The sequence below is a fragment of the Pagrus pagrus genome, assembly GCF_965226575.1.
Source record: "Pagrus pagrus genome assembly, chromosome: 19".
NCBI classification, from domain to species: Eukaryota; Metazoa; Chordata; class Actinopteri; order Spariformes; family Sparidae; genus Pagrus; species Pagrus pagrus.
The window spans coordinates 6,726,822-6,736,976 of NC_140203.1; the positions used below are offsets into that span (position 1 = coordinate 6,726,822).

The 10,155-nt window shown below is 40.3% G+C and overlaps 1 protein-coding gene across 4 annotated transcripts in view; it reads right to left on the reverse strand.

Annotated features, from left to right (window-relative positions):
* The window catches only part of erbin (erbb2 interacting protein), a 56,875-nt gene extending 46,896 nt beyond the window's left edge, over positions 1-9,979 (reverse strand). For 3 of the 4 annotated variants that reach the window (XM_084382281.1, XM_084382282.1, XM_084382280.1), the window contains exon 1: positions 9,351-9,979. The gene's annotated coding sequence lies outside the window, so the exon portion shown is untranslated. The remainder of the gene's footprint in view (positions 1-9,350) is intronic. The other variant, XM_084382283.1, reaches the window with a different exon arrangement.
* Between the last annotated feature and the right edge of the window lie 176 nt (positions 9,980-10,155).

The following is a 10,155-nucleotide window of genomic DNA, read 5'->3' on the forward strand; positions in this document are numbered from 1 at the left end:
AGAATTTAAGCTTATGGACGGAGTGCTTGAGCCCTGCTATAATGTGCCTTTACATGAATATTTGAGTTTGTTGTGCTGCCTCTATAAACAAACATAAGCTGCTGTTGTTCAGGAGTTATAAACAGGATAAACATGGAGCATTGCTGACATTTTAATGGCAATATGACAGTAGCTGAGTGCATGGACTGTTATATATCACATACAATAAATATACTGTTAAATATTTATGGCCTATGAGCTGCTGTTCAATATTTAAATTTTTAAAATAAATGACAAAAATGCTTTTTTCTACATACAGAACTATGACACTGAAACCATGGTAGATACTGAACCATGCAGTATGCACTGCAGTACGCACTGTTACACGCCTAGCCTCTTAAAATACATATTGTTGTTGTATTGGCCATTCCTCTAATCCTTTGGGAGTGATGATGGAAAACTGCCAAAATCCAAACCGCGTAATGGGATTAGATTAAGCTCCTGTAAGATCTTTTTTTATATGTTCCATGGCGCATGATAATTAGCAGTCAAATTTAGGTCAAAGAAACCTCTTCCTCTCTCATCATGTAAAGTTATGCTCGTTAGGGGTTGGCTTCGCAACTGTGGAAGCTAATGTTCAGTATGTTCGACAAAAAAATGATTTGTCAGCAAATACTTCCGTAACAACCTATACGCAGTTGACTGGTGGTGGAATTTATTAAGTTTATGATATACTAAAATAGCCAGGCTCTTCCTATGTGCCTCCTCCTGCCTGAGGACACACAAGAAACACAGAGAGAAACACAAGCAGTTTTCGTTTTGCTACCGAGGACTGCACAGCTAAATGATCTGTGCAACACACACACACAGAAAATGTAAAGAACTTGAACAAGACTCAGCCTTGAATTGTGACATAATCTTGCTCCTCAGGTCAGACCACAACACAAAAGGTATCGTCTCTGCATGTCTGGAAAAGCATTAGCCTTGCCAGCTAATCTGAGACACACTAACAGATAGGATCATCCCACCGCTATCCTTATTGAGCACAATAGAGCTTTAGAAAGAGAGCAGGAAAGAGGGAGGGAAAGAAAAGAGGGGAGGAGAGAGAGAGAGAGAAATTTTGACTTATTCATAGGCTCTCCCAATCAGCTGCTAACACATTGGACTGCACTGACACTCATTAGTTTCTGCTCCACTTCCTCTTGGGCGCCTTTATCCTCATCTCATCTATTTGGGATACTGAATCTTGCCAAACAAAAGTTCCCTCTGACACACACTGCAATAAAGCAATAGAAGTGTCAATTTTTAAACAGGGGGTGGGGGAGGGAGAGAGGTGCACATTGCAGCAACACCATCAGCCTCTTCTTGCAGCCATTTGCCTTTGATTCACACAGCCCCCATCACCACTGCAGCCATATACTGTGAAACCAAAAGCAGAAAGGAAATCACCTGTGACTTGTTTACATGAGCTCTGTCAATGAGGAAGTACTTCGTCTTGTGCACGACAAGATTTATGCGCTTCTGCATCAGGAAAAAATACAAAAATTGTTGCTGATAAATAAACCATTTCATGTTTTCATTCTGCAATCTGACTGTGTGCATCCCATCTCTCTGTGAACTTTAATTCACTGGGGTGAAGATGTCAAGGGAAGATTTGGAAAAACTGTCCTGACTAATCTTAATTTAGTTTGACTGTAGGAGCTACAAATAATAACCAACCAAGTAATAGAGATGTTTGCTTTGTTTGCTATGGTAATAATGTCGTTAATTTTCATTACTGGCCTAATTGTGTATTAGTAATACCAGTTTCTCTGTTCCTTGGCCTGGCCAGTTTGTTCCTTTGCTCTGCTAATAGACTGTGAAGAACACTGTAAACTGAAATCCAATTTGGCTTGTTCTCAGACTGGTGTCAAACACAATGCTGTGTACAAACACTAAGTCTTGTCCACTCACTGCAGTTACAAGGTGTGTTCGTTGAATGACATCAACACTGAAAGGTGATACTTGCTGATCAAGGTGGGAAGAGACTTAAGAGACTTGTAAGTTCTTTAGCAGCAGTAGTAAACAGTTGTAAACACAGAGCTTTACTAAAACTGCAATCTGTCACATGACATCGCAGGCAGGCAGTGGTGTATTAGGGTCAGTGAACAAGGTGCTGCTGACCAGCCTGTGCCTGTTCAGCCTGTGTAAATCACTGCACACTGCCGCGATTAAACGCCAGTCATGGAGCTTCTTTATGGGCGAAAACCTACCACTTTGCCTGTGCACACAGAACAGATTTTATATCATTTGAATTAAACCGCCAGCCTAAGCGAACAATGGGCTGTTAACGTTTTGCACTAAAGTGATCCTTGTACAAATTAACAGCTCTGAAACAAGTGTGATTCCACCCAAAACACGCTGTGGATGCAGTGAGTCAGCAAACAACTGGAGGTAGTCAGAGCCTGTGTCCACATCTGTGGTAAAATACATCATAGACCGCAGTGGAAAGCCATTTAGTTATACTGTAGTGTCTGTGTGTAAGCAGATGTAAATGTAATTCTTGTGCCCGTGTCATCGCTGATGGCATAACACACATGGCAACAACAAACCACAATCTCCTGAAGCGACAACAGTAATATTATGGTGCCCTGTACAAGATCATAAAACAAGACAGTCTACTTTCGAATTCTAATGTCAGTCTGGGAGCCAAAAATGGAGGACAGTCTTTTGTTTTGATGATGAGAGGTGGAAATAGAGGTGATGTATATGATAATTTGACTATCGAGCATGAAAAAAAATGTATACTGCAATGCATGGAGGGGGAAACATATGGACGGTCTAACCATTTATCCATTACATCCCCTCTGCTTGCTTGCTAACTAGTTTTCAAGCACTCTTCACTGCAATAACACCTAAATTGTTTGTTCTAGCTGACTCAATAGAAAACACATTTGAGCTGCAACCAGCCTAAACTGGCTGTAAATTTAGGATAATATGATAAAGGGTAGAAGGACTGAAACTTCATCCCTCCAGACTACTAGAACATCAATTGTGGGCAACCTGCCTCATGAAACTGGTTAACTGTTTTTGGCTTTTCCAATCCAGCTATAAATGCAACATGCAACATACAGATCCAGATTAAAAAGTGAAAATGACATTGATGTATAGATCTAGAATAAGGTATTTACAGCAATCACAGTAATATCATGTTTGGAAAAAAAGCATCCAGCGCACAAGAATCAGTACACAATAGTTTTAAACAGATTTTTTGGTTGCCTGTTCTTCTGCAGTGAATATAAATGAACATGAATATGGATGAACCAGGCTGCACTGAGCCCGATCACTGTCCCAAACCTCATAACAAATTTCTGTGTATGGTATTTGAAACACCATATATATTTAATATGATAATGAATCATATAACTGAACTAGCACACTGCAATTTATTGGTAACCCAATTTAACGGCCAGATTTTGCCTAAAAATGAGCTACAATATATATGTAATAATATATATTAAGTTTATTATAAATACTGCCTCTGTGAGTTGTGTGTTTCTTACCCTCTTTTTCCTTACGTTGGGAATACTACACCGACTAGGATATTATACTTTTCTTTAGCATGAATTATGCATGTCTTGTTTCTACGTTATATAAAATACATGCCTTAGTGATGAGGTATTGTTTGACTCAATCCCTAGCCAAATGCAGAGTTGAGTTCAGACTTATCGCTTATCATTTGTAGACACCCTGAAGACAACGCACCGCCCAACCTACAGCACATAAAACCAGTGAGGCTTTACAGTATGTGGGCAGCTTATAGCAGAGATATGATGCGGTAGCTGATATTACAACAGACCGTTTCTTACAGCGTTTACGTCTACATAGGCGACATTTCTTTCCTCTTCTTTTCCTCTTCCACTGCAAACATTCCTTTACATAAATGTCAAATTGCACAAATGTTATGTAGGGGAGATTGGAGCAGTTCAGAACATGCCCCTATGTGGTGTCTTAATCAGCCAAACTAAAGAAGGATTTGGCTTTATGAACATATCTGCTGATAGACGGCAAGACTGTCAGAGGGAGAGACAGATTTTTCTCCAAACTGGGTCACAGAAGCAGCGAAGTCATAGGGGACAAACTGAACGCACAGATGTATATTAGAACAGATAGAACAGCAGGTCAAATTTATGCAAATTCACATTTCACAGAGTCAAAATACAGACTCACAAAGCTTGTTACGGACTATCCATCTACAGCATGAAAGGCCTTCATTGCACTTAATGGGCTATTCATTCAATATTGACATCTACAGTTACTAATGTGCATTACCAGCCATTTGTTCAGCCAGTGGGCAACAGACCAAGAAAAAAAAATCCATAAACGTTGGCTTATATGTTTGACTGATTTATCATAATGAATAACAAAGTGGCAGTTAAGTATTGCTGTGGTGCCACAGACAAGCCGCAGATTGTAAATAAAATCCACCTACTACAAGTGTTTTGAAAAATACACATAAATCAATCACACTCAAAGAGTAGACATTTTTCACCTACAGAACAGTTAATATTTTAAAAAGCAGACATTTGGGAGAGAGAGATGTGTCGGTGCTTTTTATATAGCCTAAATAAGGTCAGTGGGACTGAAACGTTGCTATAAATTATAAATATCAGCTGGGACATCCCTAGTCTGAATATAGCCTGCTCCAGATCAAGTGATCTACCCTTATGAAGACAGTATTGTGACACTAAAAAGTCCCCTAACCCCATGCCATCATCCAGAGGCGCACGCACATGATCCATAAAATCTCTGTGGGTGCTTTGCAAGAATTATCTTCATAAAAACATAAATAAATACCTGCAAACTGCCATCTTGTCCCCAGTTCTTCCTTTATTCAACATCGGCATGACATGGTCTAACCACAAATGGTCTTCCTCAGGTGGCTGACTAATCCCATGACCTTGCTTGGTCATATGACCACACTTGCAACTTCAAAACTGCAGTCACAGCCTATAATCAAATCATCCCTTGTTTTGAACTCTACTGCCCGCTTTCACCTGCTTTAAGGAATAGGACAAGCACTACACAGAGAAACCATTACTGAAACCAGTCAGAGTACATGCATAGACACTGCATAGCTTAAACAAAGATGTCGCACCAATTCAAACACTGAAGCTGTATGTAGAGTAGCTGAAATGTCAACACCCTATTTACCCTCTGTCTAATGTGGCCAAACTGGAATAGATGTGACACACACTGAAAATTGAAGGGGCTTGCTCTGTCTTCCTCTCAGTAACTTGTAATGCAAAAATGTGTGACTACATAGATGACGGCAGTAGGCACAGGACACTATCTTTAGCCTCCTCACTAAGGTGATAACGTCTCTAAGGACCATTACAACACCAAAGATGTTTTAATCGACAACAAGAAAGCTGCTGATGCTAAGAACTATAAATAATTGAAATTGATTGTGTGTGTGTGTGGTCCACCAGCTAACATCATCTGATAGTCATGTTTAAATGGAGCTCACTTAAAAAGTTATGAGGATAATATTACCATGGTCCAGTTGGACTAGTTTGTAACAGTTTCCAGCACAGAGCACATGTCCCCAATTTCTTTCCTCATGACGCACTGCTTCCCACATGTTGAGAATGAATTTGTTTTCGTGGGGCCTTGTGTAAATTTGAAGCCCATTAATAAATATCTGTATTCTAGAGATGTATTTTCACTATTGATTAATCTTTAACAGTACAAAACCAGAAAATAAACAATTATTTATCACAGAGGACAAAAAAAGGAAGCCAATCTTCACAACTGAGAGACTGGAAATGAGTGCTTACTAAGCTGATGGAATCAACTCTAGAAGGATCATTAGCATAGAAAACACTGAGGTTAGCCCATTGATTGAAAGTAAAATAAACACATGCAACAGCTTGCTCTGTATGCACCTGCTACAAGAGCGAAGGGGGGCAGGGCTGCAACCACAACAAAAAGTCTCACAACAAAAAACACATCAAATCTCTGAAAATGAGAAATCTATTCAAGAGCATCATCTAAATACGTTGTGATCTTTCCATGTAGATAGATGTAAGGACAATATTTGTGAACCTATTAAAGATACAGTTTAAACAAAATGGCATGAAGGAAATTTGGATCAAATAAATCACCTGCCAGCTGTACTGTATTACGAACAACTTGGCACATTCATACTGAGAACTACTGCCTCAGCACACACTGGCTCAATTCCTAACTCAACAGCTTTTTCCTCACAGGTTTGCTCAACACCATCACCTCCAACTCGTCAGCGATGTCACATGAGCGTTTAGTCATTAAACACGTGTTGTTCGGTCCACGTCAACAACCTCATTGTTTACACATTGCTCTGGCATATTTCTCTTTCCTTTTTTCACGAGTGTAGAGAAAGAATTTTGAATTGCTTCGAGGCTCGACTTGCTGAAGATGGGAGAGGAAATGTGAGCTCATATGGTCACATGAGCAGGAATATCTAAGAAGATGGAGAAAAAAAATAGCTTTCCAAGCATTTATAACGTGTCATCAGACAAACACACCTACAGTCAGTGTTCAGCATTCATTCAACACCAACTCTACTCATGACCAAAAAGCCATCTCATTCTTCTGACCCTCTTTCTCCTCAATCGATATCCCATTGGTTCACAATCCAGGATGATCAATCACTGTGTTCCCTTTCAGCGGGAATTACGTCACCTTAAGGAAGTAAAGATAACATTTCATTGGGCTTTTAAAGGTATTGCAATAAAGGAAAACATGTCTGAGTTTTATAACTGCTGAACAAAACAATTTGGGCCTGTTTGAAATTAAAAAAAAGGTTTTAACCTCAGTGACCTCGGCTTAATCCTTCAAGAGTTTTATTTGTCCAACTCGAAGTATGATAAAGAGATATGGGGAAAAAAAGGGCACAATAGAAGCATTATAGACTTGGATTAACCATTATGCAGCCACAGTACTTTTTTTTTTTTTTAGGCAGAATGAAGATAAGGAAACATGCCACTTTTGTTGAAAAAGCTACTGTCAAGTCTTTGCTTTCTTTCGGTATCCAAGTGGCACAACAAAGTGTTTTGCAAGTGTATCTATAAAAACACTACTTTGGCATTTGAGCGAGAAAAGAACAGGGCAGCGAACCTTATCTTTTGCAGATAAGGTCTGTTGTAAATGATCATACGAGGAATGAGGAAAATTAAATGTTCAGCTAACACACACAGGGCGTCAACACTTCCATGGAAACATACCACTGCAGTGAATCTGATTTATGCAGTGTATGTATTGAAGATCACTCTTGCATGACAATATTTACTTTTCATTTAACAAATAACCAAAAACTGCAACGTGGAAAGGAAGGGCTGAGGAATAGGACAACTGTTTGTTCTACAGTTTGAGGAAATGACCCCAAAACTCATGCATATCATCGGTGTATATTATTGTGAATACCTGGATAATAATCTACAAACAGCTGATTACCAGTTCTTGGACAGTGGGCCAACAACAATGACAAGTGGCAGCTGATATGTCCTAGTCTCTGTTTACATTTTATTACAGCAAGGACTGCCTTTGAAGGCTAATCAGTTACTGTTTAACAACATGACAATGCCAGTCAGTTGAGTGTGAAGGCAGCTGAGGTCTTCTCTGTATTTCAACAGGCAGGATGGAGGACATTTATATAGCCATTTATAGATGCCTACGCCATTTACAGTCTATGTTTAAGGATAGGTTAACCGAGACATGAAAATTCAGTCATTATCTTCTCAGCCTCATGTTGATGGAAAGTCGGGTTAAGTTTTCGTAGTCCCCAAAAAACATTTCTGGATATACACAGCAAATCTCCTGACAGAAATAAAAACATGAAATGGCTGCATAAAGCTCGTCTGGCGTAATCTAAGTCTCCAGAAGCCCCGAGATCCTAAACTGATTTTAAAAAGACAATATTTACACCCTTAACACGCGGTCAAACTTGTGCAGCCACTTGAGAAGCTTTTAGCTTAGCAGCTTTAATGAACAGGAGAGATTTCGGCTTTGAAAAGGGTGTAAATAACGTCTTCTCGAATCAATTTGGGAACACTGGGCCAGATGAGCTGTGTGGAGCCATTAACTGTTTGTCACTTGTCTTTTTTTGACGTTTTAAAACAAGTCCCCATCCATTCAAGCGCCTGAAATGTTTTGTGGAGCAAGAAACTTCAACCCGACTTTCCATCGACATGGAGGTGAGCAGATGATGACTGAATTTTAATGTGTGGGTGACCTTTTCCTTTAACATGTCCTGTGTCCTCTTCTTTGGCAACATAAAGCACTCCCATCCTGTCAGTTTCAAGGGTCACTTCGGCTGTTTGTACAGTGACGAGCCTGTCTTGGTTTATAGCTTCATAGCTGTTCACAAGAGATGGGCAAGATTACAGCTGCAAGCACAGTGTCATGCTGTCATTGGTGTGTTAAAAAAAAAAAAGCCACGAAGCATTAACGGATGTAATTCAGGTAGAAAAAAAACAAAACAACACCTGAATGTTATCCGCTTCATGGCTTCCTCATATTTCTCTGAGCTGCTTCTCTTGACAGCATTTCCCAGAAAAAAAGAGATGATTTATGAAAAATAAAACAGAAAGTCGACGGGCATGGATGGACCTGCTGAAAAAAAAAAAATCCCTAAAAAACAAACCTGAGAGATTAGCTCCGCCATCTCAAAATCTCAAATCTTAACGGGATTAAATTACACTGGAGTTAAGTGGGGATGGTAATCTGATTAGTGAAGTGGTGAGAAAATGAAAACGCCGATATGTTGAGTGTATAGCAGCTCACTAATCCCTCCTGGTCCGTCGAAGGGCTGAAGGTGCCCCGCAACAAAAGATGTGACTGCTGCTGTTGCACTGCAGCTGTTGGGTTAATGACTTATACTGAGGATATCAGTTAAAAAAAAAACACATACAGGTTTGTTGACTGGCATTTTTAGATGTACCCCTTCTGCGTCACATTGGATATACTGGTGACCCTGAATAGATAAGAGGCAGCCGAGCAACACTGCAAATAGGCAGCCATGTAACGTACAGCTGTTGATGTGAACCCAACCGAAAATACAGACAAGACAGCTGCTTAAATCTCTCGTTACCGTCCAAAACCAACCACCATTTTACCACGGGAATACAGTCACAGCCATTGCTAAACAACGAGAGTACAAATGAGGCTGTTACATGATAATTTTTCGATAAAACTGACTGAATTAATCAAGACTCAAGTCGGACAGCATCAGAATGGGACCCGGGCGACGCTACGCTGCGCTGAAACGTTGAGCTAGCTCTCATGTTAGCATGTTGTACGGGGGCCCCACAGACGAGAAGCGTAAACTTGCGCAAACAAAAGACACTCACCTAAATCCCCCGACGAGTCTGCGTGTCGTGTAATGGTGTCCAGGTTATAAGCAGAGAGACGATATCCAGAAGATATTTCAAGAAGTGGGCATTAGCTAGCTTCACAGCTTCGTTTTAGGGTTTTTTTTTGTGTGTGCTAGTGCTAGCAGCTAGCAACCGTTGCCCACTTAAAGAGCGACTCGGAGCTGGCCCAGTACGCACATTCTGCTCAAGTTGTCTAACGTTGTCGTCCCCAGTTGTTTTTCAGACTTTAAAGTAACGTACCTTCCCAACCGTTACTCAAACAAAACACACGCGAATAAAAAAAAAGAAGTCCTTAATTGGTAAGACTTGATGACACAGGGCATTAAAACAAAACAAAAAAAATCCAAAATGTCCACGACATTCAGCAAGGAAATACAAAAGGCAAAAATGCGTAGAGCGAAACCTTTTCCTCCAAAGTGTGCCGCACCCAGGTGTTTTCTGTCATAATCTCCTTTCGTTCAATCATGCGGCTTTGTGACAGAGTCGAGTGAAGCTACATGGAGGCTGTTTGAGAACAACATGAAGCGGTGCGTCTCTTGCCTGCGACCTCTGTGCCTACATGCAGGAGTGGGCTGTCCACCAGAAGTCGCCTCTCCAGCAGCTCCGAGCCTCCAGCGATGATGCCTTCACTGTCTCACCCAGACACCTACAGCTCGGCTCACTCAGTACATTTGCTCGACAACATTTATTTTTCATTTATATGTTCAAGTACAAGAAAGGTTTTCACACACACAGACTACAAATAATTACTTTATGGCGTTTTATTAAATCAACACACAGA